Genomic DNA, 25,760 nt, shown 5'->3' with positions numbered 1-25,760 from the left:
GTGTTTGAAAACCAAAAAAAAGGAAATTCTAAAATATTCAATGTTAAAGATCTGGCGTTTGTAAAGTTATTTTTTCCCAGTTATATACAAGATGCTGTATTTCATGCCTAAGTACTCCTTTAAAATTATGTTTTTAAATGGGCTTCACTCGATGAACGCTTAATTTATTACTATAAAAACTGACAAAACAAACTCACAGTGAAGGCTCTGCACAGTTTTCTGTACCAAAGTAAGCACACAGCCTCTTTCACAAGCTAGGAGGGGGTGCTGCTCAAAGGGCAAAATTGCACTGGAAATTTCATAAACGGGTGATTTTGTTTTCTCTTTATAGATAGATCACTGCAGGATTTGATGGCGTTTATTGGTTCGAGCGTTGAAGAAATATTTTACAATTTCAACTTGAAAATCATCCGATATCTCCTAACATGGTTCTACCTCAGTGACAATTAGTATTCGTCTTCCCATTTCTACTTTGCCTGCGAAGCATTTGCACTTTCATGCCTTAGATTCTTGTTGCAAGCCGTTACAGGAATATTAGGTCCTTTGCTTCTCAGTTTGGATTTTACAAGGGCGGCGTGGATTACCTCAGTGTGGACCTTGAATAAGTCTACTTGTTCCAAAACAGATGTGGTGTGTTTGTGCGGTACTCAAGCAAAGAATGAGCTCATTGTTTACAGTCAAACCTGGTGCTAATCTTTTCTGAAATGCTAACAGCTGCCCATGTGTACCCCCCCAGACAAGCTTGATATTGCGCGTGTGTGTGTGTGTTCTTTTTCATACTACATTGTGAGAACAGACTTGTGTTTTCAAAACAAAAAAATTAGATTTTTCTTCAAACTAAGGCCATTTTTCCGGTCTTTACATTTCTAGACCTCTTTGAGGGTAAATATTTGGTTTTAGAATTTAGGATTTGCCGGGTTAGGGTTAGGGTTGTGTTTTAGCCGAAGCACATTCTAGAGCAATATTTGAAAACAGGAGTCTTTCTAGAGATATAGAAAATAATAAGCTGCCACACTCCCTTTCTTCCTCTCATGACCTTTGCTGTAAGAAATTGATTCACAGTTAAAGCATTGAGAAGATGCTGATTTTTACCGTGTTCCAGATTGGGCCTTAGGCTGATTTGCACTTGCCATGCTGTAATGAAAACATTTATTAAAGGCTGCCTGTCTATGGAAATTGCATTTGGTGCAGGTTTAGATGGATTAACTGATTTCACATTTAGGTTGCTGAAGCAAATTGTTCTTGAATTAAAACAATTATGAATACCCTAGTTCAATCGCAATGCAGTTATCAATACAAGAATTTGTAGATTGTTGGCTAATTATTGCATTCAAATTCAAACAAACACAAGTCAAGTCAAGTCATGTTTATTTGTATAGCCCTTAATCACAAAGAGTCTCAAAGGGCTGCACAGACCAAAGATTATCGCAAACCACAGTCTATTATTACACCGTCCCCTGATCTTAAACCTACATGAGGGCAAGGAAAATCTCAAAAACCTCTACATGAGGAAAATGAAGAAACCTTGAGAAGGGACTGCACATGAGGTAATCCCCCTGCCAGGATGACCAGGCTGCAATGGATGTTGTAATAACAAATAATAAACATATATTGTCAACATCAAATATAGGTTAATTATATGCTATAGAAAATAAGTGTGTTTTAAGCTTAGATTTAAACATTTTCACTGATGTTGCAGATCAAATCTCGGGGGAAAGATCATTCCACAGCACCGGGGCCCGAATGGAGAACGCATTCGAACCCGCAGATCACTTTTTGGCTCTTGGGATCACTAGTGGACCAGCATTTTCAGAGCGAAGGATCCAGACCAGAACATTGGGGGAAATTAAATTTAGCTTAAGTCTTTGTAGAAATCGCCACAATATGTTGCCGTTCGGGCGTGCTGAGTGTCAGGCGTTGGTTGACAGGCAAGCTTGATGAAGAAATATTGGTGGAATTAGGCACAATTCCATCATCATCATGTAATTCTCTGCCGTTTCGCCGATGTAGCTACCTGGTAGTGTGCCCGCTTTGAGACTGGGAGGTCGCTGGTTCGCGCCTCGGCCGAGACATACCTAATTGGTATAATGGCGGCGCCCTCTGTTGGCTGCGGCTGCATCGACTCGCTACAACGGGTCAGGTGTATCGACATTTCGTTCTGTGTACATTGTTACAAAGAATGACAATACAAAGGAAATTATTATTATTATTATTATTAGCTTAGCACCTTGACCCAACAGCCTCGCTTTTGCTTGGGATCCCTACACCGTCTCCGTCGCCCACCCATGGAGATCCTGCAACCCTTTATATTTCTTGCGGGATATCAAAGGTGGTATAAAAAGTGCCCAAAAAGTCGAAATTTAGACAAAGACCCAAATTTACAAGTTTCCCCCGACTATAGGTGTTTTTGGCCACGCATGTGTCCATAAAAGAAAGCAAAATAGACAAGAGAACGGTAATAAATAGAAAATTAGCTGAAGAGCTGTGAGCTGCTGCCATCATCATCAAAAACACAAATACACATGTGAGTCTTTATTGCTTCGACATAGTTTTAATGAACACGGGGTACAGAATGGACGGTTAAGAAATAATGGTATGGCTAATTGGCCAACAAGTAGTATCTCAGCTACTGCAGTGAGCTCATCTTTTTTCTGAGCAACACTGGTCTTTGCATTATTCTCTAAGAAGTTAAAATCAAGATGTGGTTTCACCATGATGGCTGCAGTGCAGGTACAAGACTATTGCTTCCTTCAAATGCATTTTTTTATAGCTTACAAAGCTTTTTGAGTGAGGTGTGGCGTCTTGTTTGTGACTACCGTTTGATCTCAAGAAGGTTTGAAGTTAATTTCCGTTTTCTCAAGCCCCATTTTTAAATTTTTTATATATATAATGCCTTCCCTTTTCACGTTTTACTCCTATTCTTTTGTTCTGCTAATTTTTGGGTTTTCACATTTACACCTTTCTAACATTGAGCAGAACGGGAAAAAATGGCAGCAAAAACACCAAGCGTCACTACAGTCAAATTTTCTCCCATGTTCTCTATCCTCTGGCTAGTTTTTGGCGTGTACAGAAATGGGATATGGATTAATCTTGTCATGATGAAAATAAGATGAAGGTAACAAAGAATCATGCTAGAAAATACAAATAGTACAAACTGTAGTGCTTTCTTTTAATTTAGATTAAAATTAAAAATAAATCTTCCCAAATTTTAGCACTTGTTGAAAATGTGCTGCGACCTTCACACTCCTCATGTATAATTTCAACTAGTCGTGGCAAAAGTGAGGATGGAATGCAATTCGAAAATTTGTGAGGCAAATTTGAAAAAAATGTGAAATTGTTTTGACTTGGGTGACACATACATATTAACTCCTCGAGTCCGAAAATAGGATATACTAGTTCCAAACGATTTCCAGCATTTTAACAATCTAAAAGACCTTTAATACAATTCTGTGTTAAACACATAGAAATAGAAAGACTACCAAACATAAGATTGGCTTAACAACTAAACTGAAAAGACAATCACAGTGCATGCTGACCTGTGCTTTGTGTTTTAATGATGCTTAAGAGACTGAGATTATAGCAGCCTGAAAGTATCTGGACTTTCTAAGCAGGAGAATTCTGTCTGTACATACGGCATTTGGGAGGATTGAAATGTACTCGCGCATAGTGTGTGCTTCCACGCATGTTCTCGAAAGAACAGATGAAAGTAACTTGTGTGTTCTTCAGTGTAGTAACAAAACAGACTGTGATAAGTCTGTCTGGGAATCTTGTCTTCTCAGCTACAGACATAACAGATGAGTGCAATGCGAGGGAGAGTCAGGGGAGGAGGAGGATGTGCGGGAATGTCACGTCGTTTGCAAAATACAATTATGTAACTGTGTCATGATGCGGGGGAAAGGCGAGTGTGGAAGGCATCTCAAGAATAGTAAAACTCAAAATACATCATCCACAATGCATTGCAAGATATATGGTATTGGATTGCATTATATGGACGGATGCAAATATGAACAGTGCATACAGCCCGGGACATAGTCTACCCAAGTGTCTCTGCCTCTCTTAAGTTTTTGGGTGATGGACCCTTGTGGGGAAGGCATAAACTAGAAGGAAGTGGTGCTCAAAACCAGGGATTTAATAACAAAATAAGGTTCAGCGTGACAAACAAACAAAGGTTCACCAAACAAGGTCAAAAACCAGAAACAAAGACCAAAACTGGAACTGAAAAATGCATAGAAGAAAGTAACCAGAAACCAACGAACCTGAAAAGGTGGGGAAAACAATTGAAAACCAGGCAGTGGCAGAAAAAACAAGACAAAGACCCAACAGTGTGTGCAAGATGTCCTTTTAAAGGGTTCTGGATAATTAGGCTCAGGTGTGTGATAATTCGACACATATGTGCCCAGTTCAAACCCAAGTTAGGGCCCTCTGGTGGTAGGAGGTATGTCAGCCCCTGACAGGCTCTGTGTCACGTACACTTTTCTCATTGCCATGATTGGTGCCACCCCCACAACCCGGAGCTATCCCCCGCCCAACCCCTTGTTGTCCTCTTCCTATCTACCCATTCTCACAGCGCTGATATTCCAGAAGGCTCTGGATGGCGAGGGGCTTATTGTCCACAGTAACTAATGAGACCAGCCTATTGACCTGGCCTGGCGTTTGTTAAATTACAATTTGTGTGTGTGTGTGTGTGTGTGTGTATATACGGTGTTCTGTAAAAAGTAGTGACAACTAAAGAACTCTGGAGAGTATCTGTTAAACATTACAAAGTGATCAAATTAAACGGTCCCATTTGTTTTGACACCATCACTACCATTCCTATGGGGTAACCAAACATCTGCAGTCATAAATGGCAGCATAGTCACACTGTAAGCCTTACGTCACCTCCGTTTTTGTGATTGACAGAGATTGGAAGTTTCCAAACCACAGTTAAAATACCAATGTATGGTGACGATTCTGTCATGTTTGTTTATATTGGCCAACCAGGTCTTCGCATCCCTACAGCGCAATCCAGATCCGGCTGTACTGCTCTAATATAAACTGTACTAAGGAGATCATGAAACACTGGAAAGTTTGTTTCATTGGCAATTGCTTGAAATCTGGGAAATCCGTACATTTGGAAAGGTTTTGTTTTTCCAGATGTGTTTATAATATAAATTTTTATGAGATAAGTTACTACTTGCTAATACGTAATTTTCAAAATATTTTTTTCCTTGTAGTAACTCCAACCCTGTCATCAATTACATCCTAAACGTCACTGTTGGCCTTTTGCAACCTGTAGCTGGGCACAAGTTTAGGCCCATTTATGACATAGTCAAAACTTGTTTTTGTAGCTAATGTGTTTGTAACAGAATAAATTCTTATACCACATCATTCAAAGCTGCTTTTTACCTGCAGTTGTTTTCCATAAGCACAGAAAGCCTTTGATTTGTGTTTGTGGCTAAGGAAAAGACTTGGAAGTCAAACTCCCCTTGTCTAAGGCCAGGAAACCATTAACTTTTGAGATTCGTCATTTGCTCCATCTGGCACAATGAGTGGAGATTTTGGTGGTAGGCGTTTGGGGAGACAGCTTACATAACTAAAACAAATATCCAACTTTTCCGGGGATTACATCACAAAAATGGGATCAACTTTGTGGGTATTAGTTCCATAGTTGTTTCTTGAGGATGCAGCGTTCAAGCAAGTGTTTTGAAAAAGAACTGTGTATCAAATTATGCCTTGTAGCAGCTCTTTACTTCAATTTTATTACATCAATCCGTACACTCTAATGATTAGTTGTTGTTTTTTTTAAATGTCAGATGCATGTAAATCTTTCAATGCATTTACCAGACTTGCTGAATGACGTATATGTACAAAACTTTGTACAAGGACCCCCGCCCCCCTATTTTTTGTCCCCCTGGAATTGCTTGAAAATGTGTTTTGAGTGCCATAGAAGAGAAAACGATTGGAGGATAGGGGAGGAAGGAAGGGAGATGGGGGTGATTCACACATACAAACTGAATGATGGATTTTATTTGGTCTCTGTTTGCTGAGCCTGAACTTGGCTGTGTCGTTCTGTTATGTCGGTTTCTATGGAAAAAAAACATAGAACATGCCAAACCCTCTGAGTTCTACAAGAAATAATGAAGAAAATGTGTGCAGGGATGAGGAGAGGGGAGTCAATGTGGTAATGCTGTGTGGAGGGGGGACTAAATTCCAAGAATTTGGAGGGTGTGGGATCATGAAACAAGACATAACAGAAGACATTATAGCCAAAGCTAACTCAAACATGGAAGTCCAGACAGAGCTGCAAAAACCTTGACCATTTATCAGTCTTGCAAACTGTTTTCTGTTACTCGAGATTATTCTGAAGTTTATGTCAATGTGCCCCAGCGTTTACATTAGGGGTCTCAAACCTTGAAGCGAAGAGAAATGAAATGAAAATGAAAAGATCTGCATTTATATAGCGCTTTTCACGTCAAGACTTCCCAAAGCGCTTTACAATGTGCTTCACATTTCCCAATAGCGGCCGTGCAACCATGTACGGCGCTAACCTGCTTAGTGGGGGCATTAGGGGTTCAGTGTCCTACCCAAGGACACTTCGACATGTAACACGGAGGAGCCGGGATTCGAACTGCGATCATTTGATCCCAAGACGAGCGCGATACCTCCTGAGCCACTGCCGCCCCCAAGAGCTACTTTTTGTCACTAATTAAGGCAATTGGCTACTAGTTTGATAGACATTTCTAAAATAAAAAATTATCTTGGTATAACTATGTTGTTACCAGGTTAATTACTGAAAGTAGGGTTAAATAGAATCACAATGACCCAAAACTGGTCAGCTATTTTCAAAGCCGGTCCGCGGGCACCTCAGCTGTCTTTAGGGGGCACCCTGGTGCCTGCGGCCACCACGTTGGGGATCCTTCGTTTAACCCATTTCATGTTTTACTCAACACCAGACGTAGCGATTGATCAATAACAGGGATGAAATAGAATTACTCTGTGGATGGGATGGTGTCCGTTGAGAAACAAAACACACAAATCCCCCTCCAGAGTAATAAGTACAGCAGCTTCACGCAAGTCTTCTTTCAGTGGAAGTTTTTTTCACGAGTAAATGGAGAGATCCATTCAAATGTTTTAATTTGTTAACAGTGTGAATTCCATGTTTTAGTGCTAAAAGAGCTGTTGCTTATTCATCAGTTTCCTCCCCGTGAATGAAAGATGGGCTGCATTAGCGCACTCCGACGCGTGATTGATCGTGTTTGTCTGAGATGGGGAAGTGAAAACACTTGCACTGATGGAATTAACTTTACGTAGATTAAAGTGAGTGAAAGATACGCTGCAAGTGTGTGGTTGACAGTCCTACTTTAACGTTTCCTTAGAGTGTGTTTGTCGGAAGTTAGTGTGTGTGTCCACAGCTGCGCGAAAATAAACGTATGGTCTCAATTAAAGTGCTTTGGTTTCAGCCCTGCATAAAACCTTTTAGTTCATCATCCCACATCTGTATGGATCGTTTTCATGCGCCAGTTAAGTCTCTTTACTTTTTGCTTTATATCATGAAAACCACTTCAGTAAAAGTCTCTTGCACTCAACACCCTTTGTGCCTGCTGTTTTGTTTTGTTGGGTAAACGGGAGTATCAATTGGACACCGGTGGGGCGTCAGTGGAATAGTCGGGCCATTGCAAAGAAAAGCACAGTATTGCATGATTGTTTACGTACATACAAAAATCACATTCACACTTTTCATGTTGCTTGTCTGCAGACAGACGAGGTGATCCACTTGCAGTCGCCTTGGCCCTGTGTTTCTATGCGTGTTCAGTCAGCCCACTCACACACATTCAAAATCTAGCCGAATCCATTAACAAACACATGTCACTTTGACCAAGAGAAAAAGAAAACAACAACAACAGCATGCACATCTTGGCTCACGGGTCACAGTGCTCCCTTATCTTAAGTTTGTCCATTGTGGAGGGTGCATTACACTCTACTTTTGTTTTGACTCTGATGGAACAGTTAAGTCTACACTTAACCAAAGCAATGGCTTCATCGGTTGCCTGGGCGATGGCGATGGACGTCAACCTGATTTCATGCTTCCATCATTCGATGCCTGCAAGCGTGTGCTTACTTTATCCTCTGAGGACTGCCCTGACCCCGGTCACAAGGTAGTCCCGGGCTTATCTTGGTTTGCTACGGCGTTTTATTACAATCACAATTAAGTGCCCTTCGGGTGTTTCATGCTTTTCTTTGACTCCTACTCGACCTCTCAGACTTGTGCCTCTTGTTGAACACAGACGAGTTTCCCTGTAAGCATAACCCTGTCATTTAAAAAAAAATCTGGTTACTTGCTACATGGTGTACTGCTAATCACAGTACTTAAGCAGTTTTTTTTCTTCTTATTTTCTTTATTTGTATTGTGATTTTGGGTCCTTTGCTGTCCATGTATATTGTTTAATTAATGTTTTCTTTTCATGATTTACTTTAAACATAACATTTTATGTGTTTTTCCTATTTTTCTTATCCCCAAATGGTCTGACCAGTAAAGAAAGATACATATTTTTAAAAATATAACATTTGCCTGGCTTTCAAAATTGGAAATGTGGGAAATTGTGGCCTCTGCAGCTCTTTAATATATTCTTTGATTAAGGACTATACACAAAAATGGGACGCGACTTGACAAAACACAAAATATAGAAATCGTAATGGAAAGTCTGCTTGCACTTTTCTATTTTTATTTTTAAGAAAACCCACCTGAAGAATAAAACAATCCTGTTTTTAAAAATAAATTTTTAACGTTCATATGTTCTTTTTTTTTTTTTAATATGTTTATACAGAACTACTGAAGCCTGCCTTTCAAATTCCTGTCATGCCGTGTCACATTACGATTAAGAAATAATGCTGGTGTATTAATACTCTGCCTTGTTTTAAATCCTTGTCATCACTTTTGTGCAGAGAAGAACACCTTTTAAGAAAGCAAAAAAGGTAAACACGTACACTCAGCAAAGCAAAGCCCTCTGGCCTTACTTGCAAAGTTACACAAAATTTACGTATGCCCGTGCTCTAAAGCCAGCTATCACTGTGCGTGAAGTCTTCCCCGGTGCAAGAATCTTCCTAGCTCCACTCACAGTTACTTTTTTATTTTTTATTTGTTTTATATTATGGGTTTATATTGTGTTTTGAAGGATGGAAGCCACAGGGGGTTCATAAGGCTTTATAGCAGCATGAATCTCCTGCCACATAAAAAAGCCATCGCTACTTTGAAAAAATCCATTTGTTGTGTGAGGGCTACTAACAAATCATCTGTGAAAAGTAAGTGAGCACTATATCAGAAAAGGCCAGACACACACAGAAAATATAAACTCAGAAATGATCTGACTAAAATGTTTTGAGTCAAAAATATGTATACAGACGCTGCCCTACTTACAAACAAGGTTCTGGACCATCGTTCGTAAGTTAAATTTGTTCGTAAGTCCCTTCAGTGCTATATTTTGTATGGAATGTAGTTTTAAAGTTTATATAAGTATGTTTAAGGCTTGTATAAGTAATCCATATTGTTTTGTTCTAAAAATTAAACATTTATTAAAATAATTTGCTTACTTTTGGAAGATGAGCTTCAAGAGTTGGGCGACTTCTTCCTCCGTAGTAGAAAGTCGGCGAAAAAAAGCGATCCAACCATTTTCTCAACCGCATCAAGCATTCTTATTCCACTTTCATTTCAAAAGAAACGGCTCGCCTCTTCTTTACACTAACCATATTGAATAGATGCACGAGATATTAAACAATAAAAATGTCAAAGTTTTTAGCGCGCTGGAGATACAGTGGAGTATGTTTACACACGAACAAGGAAGAGGAAGCCGGATTTCTTCTTTGGGATGGATGCTGGGTGCGCTCTCACAGCGCCACATGCCAGCAGCGGCAGAAAGAAGCACTACAGTGCTGTCTTGTACTCGGGAAAAGGTGCACAATACAAAATCTAACTTACAGCAATGTCCAAGGATTTATTTTTCAACATCCTGAAAAAATGTTCAGACAATGTGTGTACATTTGGGCACCCATTTACAAGAAGTACATCCATATTTAGTAGATTCTCATTATGAAGAAATAGCAGCCTATAAACATCCCCCACTGCTTCCAATGAGGGTCTGGATTCTGTTTTTTTACAAATCATCTCCAGTTCAGTAGATGGCTTCCTCGAATGGACAGCTTGCTTTAAATCATACCACATATTTTAAATAGTATTCAGGTTTAGGGACCAAGATGGCCATTCCAGAAGTATGTACTTGTTCCTCTGCATGGATCCCTTAGTATAATTTGTGCATTGTTTAGAGTCGTTGTCTTGTCGAAGTACAGTATTCAGCCCAGGCGCAACATCAATTTTGTCACTGATTCTTGAACAGTGTTTGTAGGTATCTGCAGATACTGACTGGTTCAATTGAAAGATTTTCAGTACCTGCACTGACCACACAACCCCACAGCATGATATAATCACCACTTAATTTGACAAATATTTGTCCTGAAATGCTGAGTTCTTATACCGCCATGCATACCACACCTTCTTATGTCCAAATAACTCAAATTTAGCTTCGTGAGTCTGCTTGAGGAATGCTAAATAAGCAAGCTTCATTTTCGAATAAGGTGCAGTGGACTCAGTTATATCATTGAGTAATATTAAAATGTGCACATTTCTATTTTTTTTTTTCAAACTTGACATAAATGATCTATGAAAACTATAATCATTTCTTCCTCATGCCATGAGGCTCTTTAACTCCACCCGGGGAGTAGAAGCCCACATTAAACCACACCCCCACATTTGCATATTACCCTATTTTTATTACAGTGTGTATTTTATGCAGCACTATTTAAATACTCTATATCAACATGTTACATTGGGTATTTATATATTACATTCATTTTCCTTTATTATTGTTTTATTTTCAACACAAGGATACTGCTGGAAGTGTGTATTTCCCTACGGGGTTGAATAAAGTATCTATCTATCCATCTATAATACAGGAAGTCATTTACATTAAACGTCTTTACTTAAACAGGGTCCCCGTGGATCCTTGAAAAGTCTTAAAAGGCGTTGAATTCATTATTTTACCCCCGAACGTCCCGACGGTTCGCCAGTGGATTCTAGACCATTCCAAAATATACTCATCACAGAGACATCACGATCAATCTGAAACAAGATGCCTGAAAACTATGAAGCATAGCTCACCTATAACGTCTCCTATGAGTCAGCTCATGAGACCAACTTTGGACCAACGGAAAATTGTCAATTTAATGAGAAGTGGCTGTCTGACTGACGTCTTTCACCATGGCTAAAACCTGTGCCCGGTAATGTGTACGAGGCACAATGTATTGTGTGTAAGAAATATCAAAATTTTTGGTTTTGTTTGTTTCAATCGTGTTTTTTTTCTCGACTTAAATTTGATTCCAAATGACATTAAACAAATCCTAAAAAGTCTTAAATTTAACTTTAAGCTGTAGAAACCTTGTTGACTACAGCTGTCCCTTATTCGTGATTTTGTTTATATGCAACATTTATTCTAACTGCACTAACATGCACTTTAAAAACAAATTTAAGGATAAAAAAACAACATATTGTTACCTTATTTATTAATAATAATAATAATAACAATAATTTATAGTGTTTTTCATCCAAACTTTCATGCAACTGTTGGATTCCCCTGTATGTCCTTGTACTAATAGGTCAGTTGTTTTGACTTAAAATCTATCTCATACAAAGGTATTTTTTGCCTTTACATTATTAAACTAATAAATATACAATTTCTCTTTTCTAGTGTGGCATAGCATTTAGTGCTTTAAGAAAGTTGAAATTGATCGTCCTTTTTTTCTATGCCGGAAACAAGTTTAAAAATAATTGATTCCCTGTACCAATATCTTCTTTGTTCTGTCTTTTGTGACAAAGTCTTTACCTGTGGCAAAGTTTTTTTTTTTTTTTTCATAAATTAGCCGCACCCATCCTTATTACGTAAGCTTAAAAAATGTGACTTCATATTAATTTTATTTGTGAAATTTAATCTGCGCAGAACTTTTGTTTACAACTGCTGCAGTATAGCAACAGTACTCCTCAATTACCCGTTGACTCCCTGTTTCGCATTTTGCCTTTCTACTGCAAATACTCAATATAATTTGTAAAATCGTGGTGCTCCGACTTGAGTACATCTAAGACAAATTCCAGCCTACGCTCACCCTATAATTTGTTAGTGTTGAATTTCCCATTTCCAATTGCCACCTTCTGTTTCTATGAGTTTTTTCTTCAAGTTTGTTCTTTTTCTATCCAAGGCATGTGTTCGGAGTAAATGACACACTGTCAAAGACGGCCGTGTGGTATAGCTCCATGTGATTGACAGCCAGCGGAAGAGCTATAAGAAAGAAGGCAGCAATACTAGCCGAAAAGCTGCAATGTAAAAGCTGTACTCTGGTTGACCCTGGATTTTAGTGGTCAGTTGACCTCCGCGTGAGACAAGCTTCCCTTTGTGTTTTACGGTGTCCTTGTGTTTCTTGTCCCTTTTGCTCTCCCCGATTTCCGCAGCGCACACACAACCGCACCCTTGACAAGTCATTAGCCGACAGAATGGAAAACAGAAAAACAAATCCCAATTGTGGCTATAAACTTCAGACTTGTTTACGGCGCGGGTCTGCTTGGTCACCTCTGTGCGAACTCCCACGACAGACACCGCCGTCCCTTCATAAAGGGCCAAAGAACAACACGACCCCAACTTCAACCTACTGGGGCTGCCCTTTGGGTGACTTCGGACTGCGGGTTCTCACTCACATGCGATTCTCACCTCTAAATCTGTCAGTTTATGCTTCCCCCTTTTAAATTTCCAGATAATCAACCTCCTTTACTTATCTCACTTGTGTTTCAAACACCTGAGCTTATCCCAGTAGCAATGATACGAACCTGAAGACACATTGTGGTGGCGATTATTTCATTGACCAACTAGTTGGCATTGAATCAGATTTTCCTGCACATCTATTTGCCAGTAGGATGGCGATTGGCAAAGGAAAAGCTGGCACACCATTTGTGTGTGATTGGTTGGTAGAAGCAAGGCGCTAATCCTAGCAGGAGAGTGCTTGTTGGTATAGGCCCATCTTTTAGCTCTCACAGGGAAAGAGCATAGAGCTCACATTGGAAAGGGGACAGATAATTTATGCAAGTTTGCAAAAGCTTTTCGTAAGACGTTTAGTTTGCTGGATTTGGAAATATTCAAACACTTTTCTCTGTGATGTATGGACATAAACTGTAAGGTTTAAATTGATTAATGAGGTAAAATTACAGTTGTTTCTTTCAATTATTTAGCTAGCTGGTCATTGTGACAATGTATTCGCAATTTCAATTTATTGCCAACTATTATATTATAAAATAATGCAACTGGTCAAATATATTCAATATTAATTGATTATTATCGTTTTTAGTCCGCTATAATAAAAAACGATTAACATTTCCCAGATATCAATATTTCATCTTGAAGTTCACGATTTTATTGATTTGTCGTTTTCTTCAAACAAATGAAGACTATTTTTGGCCAGTTGAAATACATGGGTTTTATTTAAAAAAGTTATTATTTTTGTTTCACTGAGTTAATGGCTGAATTGCTTTGGGCGTTTGGTTTTAGATGATAGTTTTTAAAAGGCTACTAGGTGATGTTTTCTACAATACAAAATTGGTGATTTATTTAGTAAATTCATTTTTATGATTTTTTACTTTTTTTTTCTATTTTGATATACAATTTTGTTAAAAAGAGTACATTCAATATTCAAGATCTGAGATTTAGAAGAAATAAATTACTGTTTTGCAGATTTACACAAAGATATTTTGTTGCAATACTTTAAAATTACTGTTCGGAGCAAATTTATAAATTACAGCTTAATCCCAAAAAAGTAAGATTTACAATAATTTTCTTTTTTTCCTGGAGTTCATTGAAATTGTAACTTAAATTACAGTACAGAACTACAAAGTGAGTCATTGTACGTTTATAATTTTTTTATAAACATTTTTGTAATTTAAATGACAGGTTTGAAAATAAATTTTTTGAAAAAAAAAAGATATATATAATGGACGAAATAAAAAAAAGATTAATCAAAACGGATTTTAACAATAATAATAGTAATTAATTTTTATTTTTTTTTAACTTTGCATGCATATGTATCATTCTTGCACAAGCTCATTTTACTTAAAGTTTTTCTGTTTTGACGTGAGTCTAGGGGCTGAGATTTTAATCTGCTCACCAAGCCATCTGCCACTGACGTTGGGTTGCATTTCCCCGGGATTAAATCAAGGGGATGTGCAGCACGTGTGTTGCTGCCACGCACACAAAAACACAATCTTTGAAGCAGACCCTTATCAAAATGCAACCAAAATAAACAACGCATTTGGTCAAGCGCAAACTGTCAGGCATCTGCAGGAATAAGCGGAAAGAATGTGGGCTGTTGCCATTTGCCCTGCAGCGCAGACTGCCAAATGACCCTCCAATGCCTGCAGTTAAAGGCTGTGATTACCATTTTATTACACTATGCCATTATTCTGATACTATCAATGGAAATGAATTGTCTGACAATTGATTTACTATAACCTGCCCCTCCCCTTCGTTGGCCCTGAGGGAGCCTCCGGTGCTCATTGAATTGTTCGACCTAACGCCTTGCAGAGATTGGTAGATAGCCCCGTTTTATGATGGCAAAATTTTGGTTAATTGATGATTACCAAACAGTGTACCTGTAATGGTCTGTATTACCAAAACAGGAGAATTCAAGCTTATTTGGTCATGAGACACGGGACAGACTGTTGATATTGTATTTTTTGAAAGGACATGTTTAACTGATGAACTAGATATGTCAGTGCTTGACATATTTGTACAAATTTGCATGTCTCCTGGTATAACTAACTGTTCAGCAGTCTGACTGGAAGTAGATGGAAGAAAAAAACCATCCCAACTAGCCACAGGGCACGCAGAACATCATTATAACCAAGTGTCTAAAAGCTGTCGAAAACATTCTCATCACGGCACATGTGGAGTGCTCGCTAACAACGCAGACCATTATGCCTCTTCTCTCCGACTTGGCACCTCAGCACGCATTGGGCGAGTGGTGACAGACATTTTCTGTCACCTTAGTCCAGCCCGTCAAAAGTCGATGCTAGTTTCTCCAATGTGATGTGACGCGGGTGAGATTTTTCCTGGATGGTCAAATTTTACGGAGTCTCTCGGTTAAAAGGGCAGCACTGGATGACTGGTTCGTTTGATATTGTCTTATTGCTGCTTTATTTCCATATGTTGTGCACACAGTTTGGTTGAAAAAATATTTCGGATCAAGAGTGGCCTTATCCACTACTTGTGTTACTCTGAACCAGCTTCTTGAATTGCTTTTGAAAATTTGTGTGGTAAAACAAGCCCTAAAATGCAATTGCTTTGCGCGAAACAAAAACAAAAAATAAGATATTGACTCCAGCAGGCCTTTTTAAAGTAAATATTTAAAACAAAAAACAAAAAAAAACAAACTAAATAATACGTCATTGGTTTATAACGACCGGAAAATTCAATGTTGGATCGTGAAACACCACCGCCGAAAGCCCCTAAAAAAACTGTAATTTTAAAAAAACAAACCAAATTACTGTTGTAACCTAGAATTTTTCTCTTTGCTTAAAATTACGTAGAAAAATGATAGGTATTTTTGTCAGGACCCAGAACGGAGACAGGACCCACTCGCGTAATGTTTCTCACAGTTTTATTGGGAAGAAGATAAAGGAGTGCACATACGATCTCCGGTGATCGCTGGTCGCAAGGAGGAGGTTGCTCTGAACGCGGTGGTGGCACTTTTGTGGCGAGCGATGGCGGTGTCGGGAGCGGAAAAAACGTGGTCGGGATTGGAAACAAATCGAAAGCCAGGAGAGGAGAGTAGACGTGGTTGAGGAAAAAAAAAAACGGATCGTTATTCGGTACGGGAAAACAGACGTGGTAGAGATCAAAACGGGTTGTAATTTGGGACGGGCGGGCAGACATGGTCTAGATCAAAACAGATCGTAACGGGAGACAAATAGGAGCAAAAACAGGCGAAAAAGGACTTGCCGTGCAAAAACAGAGATTCGCAGACGGACCGGCAAAAGGGGACTGAGCTGTATTTTTTAGTATCACACATTAAAATTCTATTTTTAATTCAGTTGCATTTTCAGTCTTGATGACATTTTTTTCCCAACTTGACCTACTGTGTCGGTCAACGTACCAGGGCAACTATGCATGGCCCACTTCCCTTTGCACGACAAACACAAACGTCCTTTCTATGCTGTATAAAGAGCGCCACTGGCACGGTTTGTGGTGGCTCAGCGCACACATCGGTTTGCCAGACAAGGTTAGCAGAGACGAGTGGCAGCGTCTGTTACACGGGAAACGCAGTGTAAAGCTCGGCTGGCCATGAGGTCTGATACAGCTGACAGACACAACTTAATCCAAGCCTGCAGACAGGAAGGAAAGAGGCCCTGGCCTCCAGCCCTCTGATCTCCGGTCACTGGGCGACTTTGTGCTTTGTGTACATCCAGCAGGTGGTCATTGGACACACAGCTAGAAATACATTTCACCCTTATATCCATCAGATAGTGCTATCTATTTTGAAGATTTACGTGAGCATTGAGTGTGTTCAGCTACCACTTGAGGGGTTTTAAATATTTTAGACATGAGACGAGCTTCAACTAAATATTTGACTTTCATTTCAAAATTAGTTTTATCAGACAAAAATATTTTTGATTAAACGCGTGGTGTATATTTTGTGTTTGTCCTTAACAAATGTCCAACTGAGTTAAAAGAGCACTTATAATGTATTTTTCCACTGCGCCTATCTGCTTTTATCTTACTTTTATTAAAGCTGTTCGGGCCACGGAATGGGGGACAAAGGGGAGGGGTGGATATTATCGCTTGTCACCACATTTTTTGTTAGTGTAACTGGAGCATGAAAACAGTGAAAGTAAGAAAAGGCCTGTTTCTGGGACAGTCCAAAGGCAATCCAAACCCCAAAAAGATAAAAGAAGAAGAGTTTACGCGTAGCTTGACACAGGTTGAAATGATGAAAAAAGCCAGGAGATGGCATCAGCGAGCAAGTTTAAAAATTCCGTACAGCACCTCTAAGTAGTAGTCCATCCATCCATCCATTATCTGCAACGCTTATCCTCAGTAGGGTCGCAGGGGTGATAGAGCCCATCCCAGCTATCTTCGGGCAGTGGGCAGGGGACACCCTAAATTGGTTGCCAGCCAGTCGCAGGGAACATAGAGACAGACAACTCACTCGCTCATTCACACCTCGAGACAATTTGGACCGGCCAACACGCAAACTCGACCTCAGAACTTTGCCGCGCACACGTTAACCACTGCGCCGCCGTGCTGCTCACCTCTAAGTAATCGATTAAGAAAAAGAGGTTTGATTCAAATCCCTGTATTATGAAACTGAACATCAAGTTAGATTAATTTCTGCCGAAAACATAAATTTCATTCGAAATGATTAAACTGCTGAGTTGGTTTGGTTTGGCTTTCTAAAATAGACAGAAATGTGAATTTTGTATATGTATAATACTTAATATTAGGGAAAATCATAAACATATTATAGACACTTTTTATAATTTGACCCCTAGATGTTGCTGTATGGCTTAGTGCAACAGAAAACGAGTGCTAAAAAGCACTAAGAAGACTACAGACTACGCAGACTCAAAGTTACCAACATTTTATTGATATTTTTTTGCTAAGCCTTTTTGAGGTATTTTGGTCCTCATACATGCAAGATGGCAGACAATTACATAAGCTATGTTAAGGTGAGACTAACGTTTATATGATAGTTCATGTATTTTTGCTTATAATTTAAATCAAAATAGTTTTTGGAATGCATGACGTTTTTATTTACCACTAATATGCACTAAATACGGCAGCACGGCGGCGCAGTGGTAAGCGCGTGTGCGGCACAGTTCTAAGATCGTGGGAACCTCCTGCGTGGGTTCAAATCCAGCTCCCGGCCTTACTTTGCGGTGTTTGTATGTTCTCCCCGTGCTTGCGTGGGTTTTCTCCGGGCACTCCGGTTTCCTCCCACATTCCAAAGACATGCATTTCAGGTGAATCGGCCGGTCCAAATTGAGCGAGGGAGTTGTCTATCCCCGTGTGCCCTGCGACTGGCTGGCAACCAGTTCAGGGTGTCCGCTGCCCACTGCCCAATAAATGCTGGGATGGGCTCCAGCACCCCCGCGACCCTACTGAGGATAAGCGGTGCAGCTAATGAGATGAGATGAGGCACTAAATACTTCTCTATGTCCCTTTAAAGATTTTTGAAAAAATGTATTAAATGTGAACATTTTTCACCAATTAAATTACGGTAAATTTCGACTGTGGAGCCAAATGTTCGATTTGGATTTAACCCAAAGCTAATAGGCCTTCTGCTTTTCATCACACATGCATATTTACTGTTGAGGAAGGTGAGTTTTGGAACAGTGTGGTTAAATTCAAATCCCAAAGTTAGCTAAACAATTAATTAATTTTAAAAAATAGTTGAAAATTAATAGGAAGATCAATTAGTTGTCAATAAATCGATTAGTTGTTGCACATTTGTTTACTATATTTGCATTCCTAACTTACTTAAAGTATCAAATGAGAAGGTGGTTTCAGAAAGACTCCCTGTTCATGATGTTATTTGTTTTCTACTTGTCTGTATACTGTTCAACATCTCTATTATCTTTGCTGTCTCTTTTGAGAGCAGCTCACATTGGTTATTTATCCACACCTGTCAATTTCACAGCAGAATTTAGCATCGGCGAATTATTTTTTTTTAGCATATTTTACATGCCAGTGGGGGGGATTAACGTCAGGTCGACTTGTGTTTATGAGTCAGGTCAATGGAAGCTGAATCCAAGCTAAAACTAAACTACTGAGAAATAATTGAGACCTTGTTGCTCTTCATTATCAATCCTTAAAGTGCAGGTGCCAGTGTTATGAAGGTGGAACATGCAAGAGGGTATAAAACTATAATTGGTGGTCTGTCTGGGATTCCTCCACGGAGAAGGCTTTAACAGGCGTAATGATGCCTGTAAGATGAGAAGGGATTTGACTGCAGGCCCCCGCCCTCATTTAAATCCCCTTCATCCTCTCTTCTGACAGGAAGATCCTAGCAGGGCAAGTTTCCAGGGTGAGGACATATCATGCACTCAAAATGGCAAACTGTTATTAGCAGCCCTTGTTTTTTTTTTGCATTTTCACACTTACATGCACGGAGGGGAGCATTTAAAAAAACAAATACTCTCCTGAGATTGGGTGTTACCTAACATAGTTTTTAAGCACATGAGCCTCATATTAAGATAATTGAGGTGAAAGTTTGACTTTAAAAGCTGAGTTTAAACAACGTCCCCTCCACTTTCACCCTTCCTCATAACCCCTGGCACTGAAAAGTAACCACACTTTACAGTACAGTGGTAAATCTACATACGTTTTTAATTTGTTCTGGGAGTAGCTTCGTAACCTGAAAACTTAAAAATGCGCTAATGCGCTCCAAACCCCGCAAAAGTACAGTATGATATTTTTTAAATAAATCATAAAATAGTATCAGAACATGAAACAATTACTTGTGAAAACTAGATTAATGCACAATAAAAAAAATTGAGAGGCACATAAAATTAATAAATATTTATTTTTTGGAGGTCTTTATAAGCCCCGACGGGAGAGCAAGCGTGGTCGGGATCAAAAACAGGTCGGAGCCTGAGACAAATGGGGAGATCAGGAACGGACAGGTGGAAAAACAGGTGCAAAAACGGGACAGGCGGGAGTCGGGGTCAAAAATCTTGCCTTGTAACAACAGAGGTTCGTTGACGGACTGATAAACGGATAATGACAGGAATGGGCTCAAAAAAGGACAGGGAACCAATCAGGTAGCCCGCAGCGGCTAGTGCCAAATGAGCAGGCACAGGCGATACTAATCAGTAATCATGACATACTCATATTTGGCATTTGGATTCTATGTACCATGTTACACATTTAATTTTTCCATATTTTGCTTAACATATTTCCGTTCCTCCAAAAATATTGTATAGAGCTGATGTTAAATTTTACTAGTTATTTTGTTGTTGTTGTGCTATGTACAGCCCTTTGAGACTTTTTCTGATAAAGGGCTATAAAAATAAATATGACTTGACTTGACATTGACTTGAAAAGCGCTACATAAATGCAGACTACACACATAAAAGTAAAAGATAAAACAAGTATTTTCTCGGTTTACAATTTTACATTTGTCACAAGCCTGCATAAATATTCCTCATTTTAAAAGCAGGCAGAAACCGTGCATGTTTTTCCCCCTTCTTTCCACTACCCCTTGGGTTCCGCAGGTTGTGTCTTGTCCGACACCCCGGAGCAAAGCGGGCAAGTTGTTGCCGGTGTTGCATCCAATGCCCCTTAAGTGGTCATTGGGAATCAAAGTGGCCCTTTTGCTTTTTCTCTCCTCGCCAGCTGGCATGAGTCTCCATGGCCACACGCATTCCCCGCCGCTATTTATGCCTTCTCGAAGCCCCGTGTCTTAAACCATTGGCGAGCAACTTCCACCTTAGGGTACCTTAAACGTCAAGCGGAATTAAGCCTCGTGTTGCGCCTTTCCCCGTCGTGCGCCCACACAGACGCATTCCACCGCGTGTTAGCCGTAATTCACATCCAGCCTCTTTAGAGATGAGGCTGGCTATTTGCACTGATGCGAGGCAAGAGCCAGGAGCATAATCTGCACAGCAGCCCCTCCCCACCCGAGCCGCACTCCGCCACCTCCACCACCGCCTTCTGCAACTTTTACGAGGGCTGTAAACAAAGGAATTTTTTTCCCCTCATCTGTCATTCAACAGCTCATTTGCCAAACGTCATCCTGGTTTATCACCACCTCACAATTAACCTGCAGAAATAAAAACTACTCATACCGATACTGCAAGCACCTTGCAAATGATTTACACGCATTTTTTTATAGCAATCGGATGAAATAGGTGAAAGGTATTGGTTTAAAGTTTTATTTTAGTCTATTTAGTTTACAAGAAAAAAAAATTGCATTGCATACCTGACAACCCCAGCCAGTTGCTTCCCTTAGTAATCATTGCAATTTTCCCCACTAAGCGCTAAATAACCTTACTGAAAAAACTCGGAACCTATTTACTCACAGCAAAACAGACTATGTTGAAAACCGCGACAATATCAGCAATCTACGCTGACGAAAGCTACCTGTTATAGAGATGATCTGACCCGACACAACCCGACACAACACACTCTTCTGTTCAACAGCAGCTTCCACTGGTTTACCCCTCCCACATCATACAGGTGCCCTGCCCATCCCTTAGAACGCGTCCAAACATCCAACTTCAATTTTAAAACACCTTTCCACTCATTCCTATGACCAAGAAGAGCTCTAGCTTCCACTAGATTTAGACCTCTTTCCTGCAGTGCACTCCTAACACCATCCATCCACGTCAATTGCGGCCTTTCTCTTGGTTTCCTTCCATTTACCGTAAATTCCGGACGATAAGCCGCTACTTTTTTCCCAAACTTTCAACCCTGCGGCTTATTCAGTGATGCGGCCAATTTATGTAATTTTTCTAAAATTAGCGTGGACATATCCTCATCATGCAAATTGCAAAAAGAAAGGCACATGACGCAACTTTCAAGTTAAACGCAATCGAGCAGTCCGATGTAGAAGGAAACAAAGCTACTGCACGTAAACTTTACTTTGCGAGCGTGATGCAGGCATGCTTTTAAATATGGAAGCGTGTGACGACGTCTAAAAAAAAAAAAAAGTCTCTTTCCCATTCTGAGGGATGACGACTTTGATGACGTCAGTTATAAGGAGGGAGATGAGGACGGTTTACCGTGCTCACTACAAGTACAGCATGTTTTATTTAACAGAGCTGTTTACTGTACTGCGAGCGTGTTGCTAGTAGTGTTTTACTACCGTTCACAGGCACGGTTTGGGATGAAAGTTATAATATTATTATTAAAGCTTTGAAAACTCTCTCGGTGTACCGTCTTTCTTTGTAAATATGTGTAACCATGTATAATATGTATTTGCAACTGTATATTTTTGTAATGTATTTATTTTAGAAACTTATTCTGATATGTTTTGTACAAGCAAATGAGAAAGAAGGGGCGGGGCGAACGCGGGCTGACGGGAAGTGGAGTAAAGGTGAGACGTGTTTGTGGACGCCGCCGGCAATAGTGGATATATATTTTTTCCACCCTTACCTTTGGAAATATACACTTTTTTCCTTGGATTACTTTCAACGGGCACCCGGACTCTGGAGGTCTGCATTAAATGTTAAGTACCGGTATCATTTCCGTTTATTTTGCCGGCTGTGTTTATTGGACTTTATCGAGTATAGGTTAATTTCGTGTTTGTACTGGTAGAGCGCTCGTCTTGGGATCAAGGGATCCCAGTTCGAATCCCGGCTCGTCCGTGTTACATGTCGAAGTGTCCTTGGGTAAGACACTGAACCCATAATACCCCCAATAAGCAGGTTAGCGCCTTACATGGCTGCAAGGCCGCTATTGGGAAATGTGGAGCACATTGTAAAGCGCTTTGGGAAGTCATTGACTTGAAAAGCGCTATATAAATGCAGATCATTTCATTTGATTTCTTTTTTTTCAATGTGGGCGCATGCGGCTAATATACAGGTGCGGCTTGTGTATGTACAAAACCGGTTTTCCTCCCGAAATGTAGTGGGTGCGGCTTATAATCAGGTGCGCTCTATAGTCCGGAATTTACAGTACTTCTGCTCTGTAGATCCTCTTCAACATTCGCTCCTCATCCATCCTCTCCATATGTCCAAACCAACCGAATACTCTCTTATCCACATGCTTGCTCAGTTCCACTACTACTCCTATTTACTTTAGAGACAGAACTGGAGTAGTAGTAGTAGTAGTATTTCAAACCACTTTAATTACATTAAGACTCCTCAAAGCCATAAAAGAGATCATCGCCTTTGTAACCTTATTAGCACGTCATCTGATCCAACTAAGATGGAAATTGTCAGCCCCATCCTCTCACTCTGTGTGGATGAAATGTACCCTACAATACTTGCATTTCGAAAAATATACTTAGTGAATATATTCTATGCAAGATGGTCTAGTTTCTTCAACTACGAATTTCCCAAATATCACAGATTGATTAACTTGCCTGGTGTAATTACCTAATTACTGTTCCTACCCCCATATTGGACTCTTAACTTTACTACCTCATGCATATTGTGCTGTGCGAGGTTACTTCTTTATGTATGTTCTTACAATAATGCATTCAGTTGTCCCATGTGTGGGGAACCACCCACTGCAGCGAGTCTATTTACTGCATCTGGTCTTTTTAGCTTGTGGAGGTACTGTTCTTTTTGTTTGTTCGTCTCGTTGGTTCCTTTCTTTTATTTCTATATTTTGTTATTGTTGCTGCTGTATGTGTATTGTTTTTTGTTTTATTTTTGTCACCTTGGTTGCTGTATAATATTTTACGAGCTGAAATAGTTTTATATGGGTATCCCTGGTGACCAAAAAACTCAATAAAGCAAAACCTGAAGCTAGTGTAAATGTATTTTGCGACAAAAGCTAGTGTAGCCTCTTCCTATAATATCGCTGCATCATTACATGAAAGAGGAACTAAGATACAGGCTGGGTCCAGGACTGTTAGAAAATCTGAGGTTAAAACAAATGTTGTCTCCATATTTGAAGCTCAAGACGCAGTTTAATACCCTTAACAATCCTATCTTTTATCGCTCTTGCTACAAAATAATTCCTGCTTAGACTTAATGGTGTCATAAGACTTGCTTAGAGTCATCAAATATAGCTTCTAAATTCCCGCAGTAGTAATTGTGTAATAGCTGTGTAAACATCGAAAGGGAATGGAACCGTCAAGCATGTCTCGTCACTTGGGAGTAAGCAATGGAAAAGGAACAGGATGGAAAAGTCCAGCTGTATTTACTTACACCCTCAGCCGTCTCATTTTTTTGGTCTTGGCGCTTCCCTCGGCTTGGTAGGCGTGTCAGCGCTTCTCTGAGTCCAAGGAGAGTCCGTCTCTCACCATTCCCACGGAAAGAGAAGCCAAAGCAAATTTGGCGAGAGGACATGGAGACCTTGCTCTTGTTCCAATTTTTTCCAATTTCTTCTCATCTTTTCTCTCATGTGCGTGTTGCTTTCGGTGTTTTCCAAGCTTATTTTGTGTTGTCTCACTCTTTTACGGAATTGTTCCGTCCCTTTCTTTTCTTAATAACGAACATGCTTATGTTTTCAATGGAGTTGAGATAGTAGCATATTTTTTCCGAGTGGGTAATGTGCAGTAATTGCCTAGTATGAGTAGTACAGTGAACCCTCGTTTATTGCGGGGTTTATGTTTTAAAAAGAACACATGATAGGCAAAATCAGTGAGGTCGAAAACTTTGATTTTGTTTTAAATCGTATACACCAGTGTTTCCCAAAGTGGGCGAGAAGGAAACGAAGCTTACACCTTAGAAGGGCGGTACATCACTTGTTTGGACCTATTTTGGTTTTGATGAAGCGGACATGGAACAGAAGAAAACGCCTGTTGCAAAATTTACTTTCGCAATGTCCAGAGGAAACACAAGAAATTTGTACCAGCACCTTGATAACTATCACGGCATATTGGGGGTGTTAGTAATACACTGGGGAGCCAAGGGGGCGCCAGCCTGCAAACGTTTATGACCCATTGATATACACCTACATACTCAATTATACACAGAAACCCCCAAAACACAAACATTTGTTTTACTCAAGCATTGTTTAACACATAAAAGCACTGTATACTATACCTCAAAAGGAACATTTTTTTGTGCTTTGAAATACCCTGCTTCTTATTTTACTTGAAAATTAATGTACCATATGGTAAACTCCCCCTCAATATTAAAACATTCTTCAACAGGAAAATTAATTGAAATTTTGGTAAAATGATATGTTTTAGTAGACACTCAAAATAAGGAGGGAAGACATAAGTGGATTATCAATTTGGAGAATATATCAACCTGTTCTAAAAGCCCTCCCCTGAGCCCTTTATTTTTATTAAATCTCCTCCAAAAACAGATCTGCCCTAAAGGAAGTGGGAATCAAAGAACAGCAACATGATTGGCTGAAAGCGACAATGATGTAAACAGTGTATAATAGTCAAAACAAAAGGAACAACCGTGAGGAATGATAATCAAAACAACAAAACGGCATCCTAAGCGATCTTCTTTACAGGTGTAAATATAATACAAACGCATTCCTACTTACGAACCATCGTTTGTAAGTTGAATTTGTTCGTAAGTCGCTTCAGTGCTGTATTTTGTAGGGAATGTATGTTTAAGGTTTGTATAAGTATGTTTAAGGCTTGTATAAGTCACCTGTATTGGTCTGTACTAAAAAATAAACATTTCATAAAGTTATATGATCCATAAAGAAAATAAAGTTGAGTTTAACTTACTTTTGTAGGATGCGCTGCAAGAGGTCCTCCTCAGTGGTAGAGAGTGGAAGAAAAGGAAAGCGATCCGACCATTTTCTCAACCGCATCAAGCTTTCTTAATCCACTTTCATTTCAAAAGAAACGGCTCACCTCTTCTTTACACTTCACACCAACCATATTGAATGGATGCATGAGATATTAAACAATAAAAATGTCAAAGTTCTTAGCGCGCTGAAGATAGTATTGACACAGACAGTATAGAATGTTTACACACGAACTAAGCAGACATCCCGAGAAAAATGTTCGTATCTACCGTTTTGCGTAAGTCAAATGGTCGTAAGAAGTGGAGCCTC

The 25,760-nt window shown here is 39.6% G+C and overlaps 1 protein-coding gene across 1 annotated transcript in view; it reads left to right on the top strand.

Moving 5' to 3' along the window:
* Positions 1–25,760, top strand: part of skia (SKI proto-oncogene a) — a 99,628-nt gene that overhangs the window by 44,772 nt on the left and 29,096 nt on the right. The gene's annotated exons all lie outside the window — the stretch shown is intronic.

The sequence above is a fragment of the Urocampus carinirostris genome, chromosome 3, assembly GCF_059441175.1.
Source record: "Urocampus carinirostris isolate Australia breed hairy pipefish chromosome 3, RoL_Ucar_1.0, whole genome shotgun sequence".
In the NCBI taxonomy this organism is placed as follows: domain Eukaryota; kingdom Metazoa; phylum Chordata; class Actinopteri; order Syngnathiformes; family Syngnathidae; genus Urocampus; species Urocampus carinirostris.
Note: the sequence above shows the minus strand (reverse complement) of the source record. Positions and strands in the feature narration are given on the sequence as shown.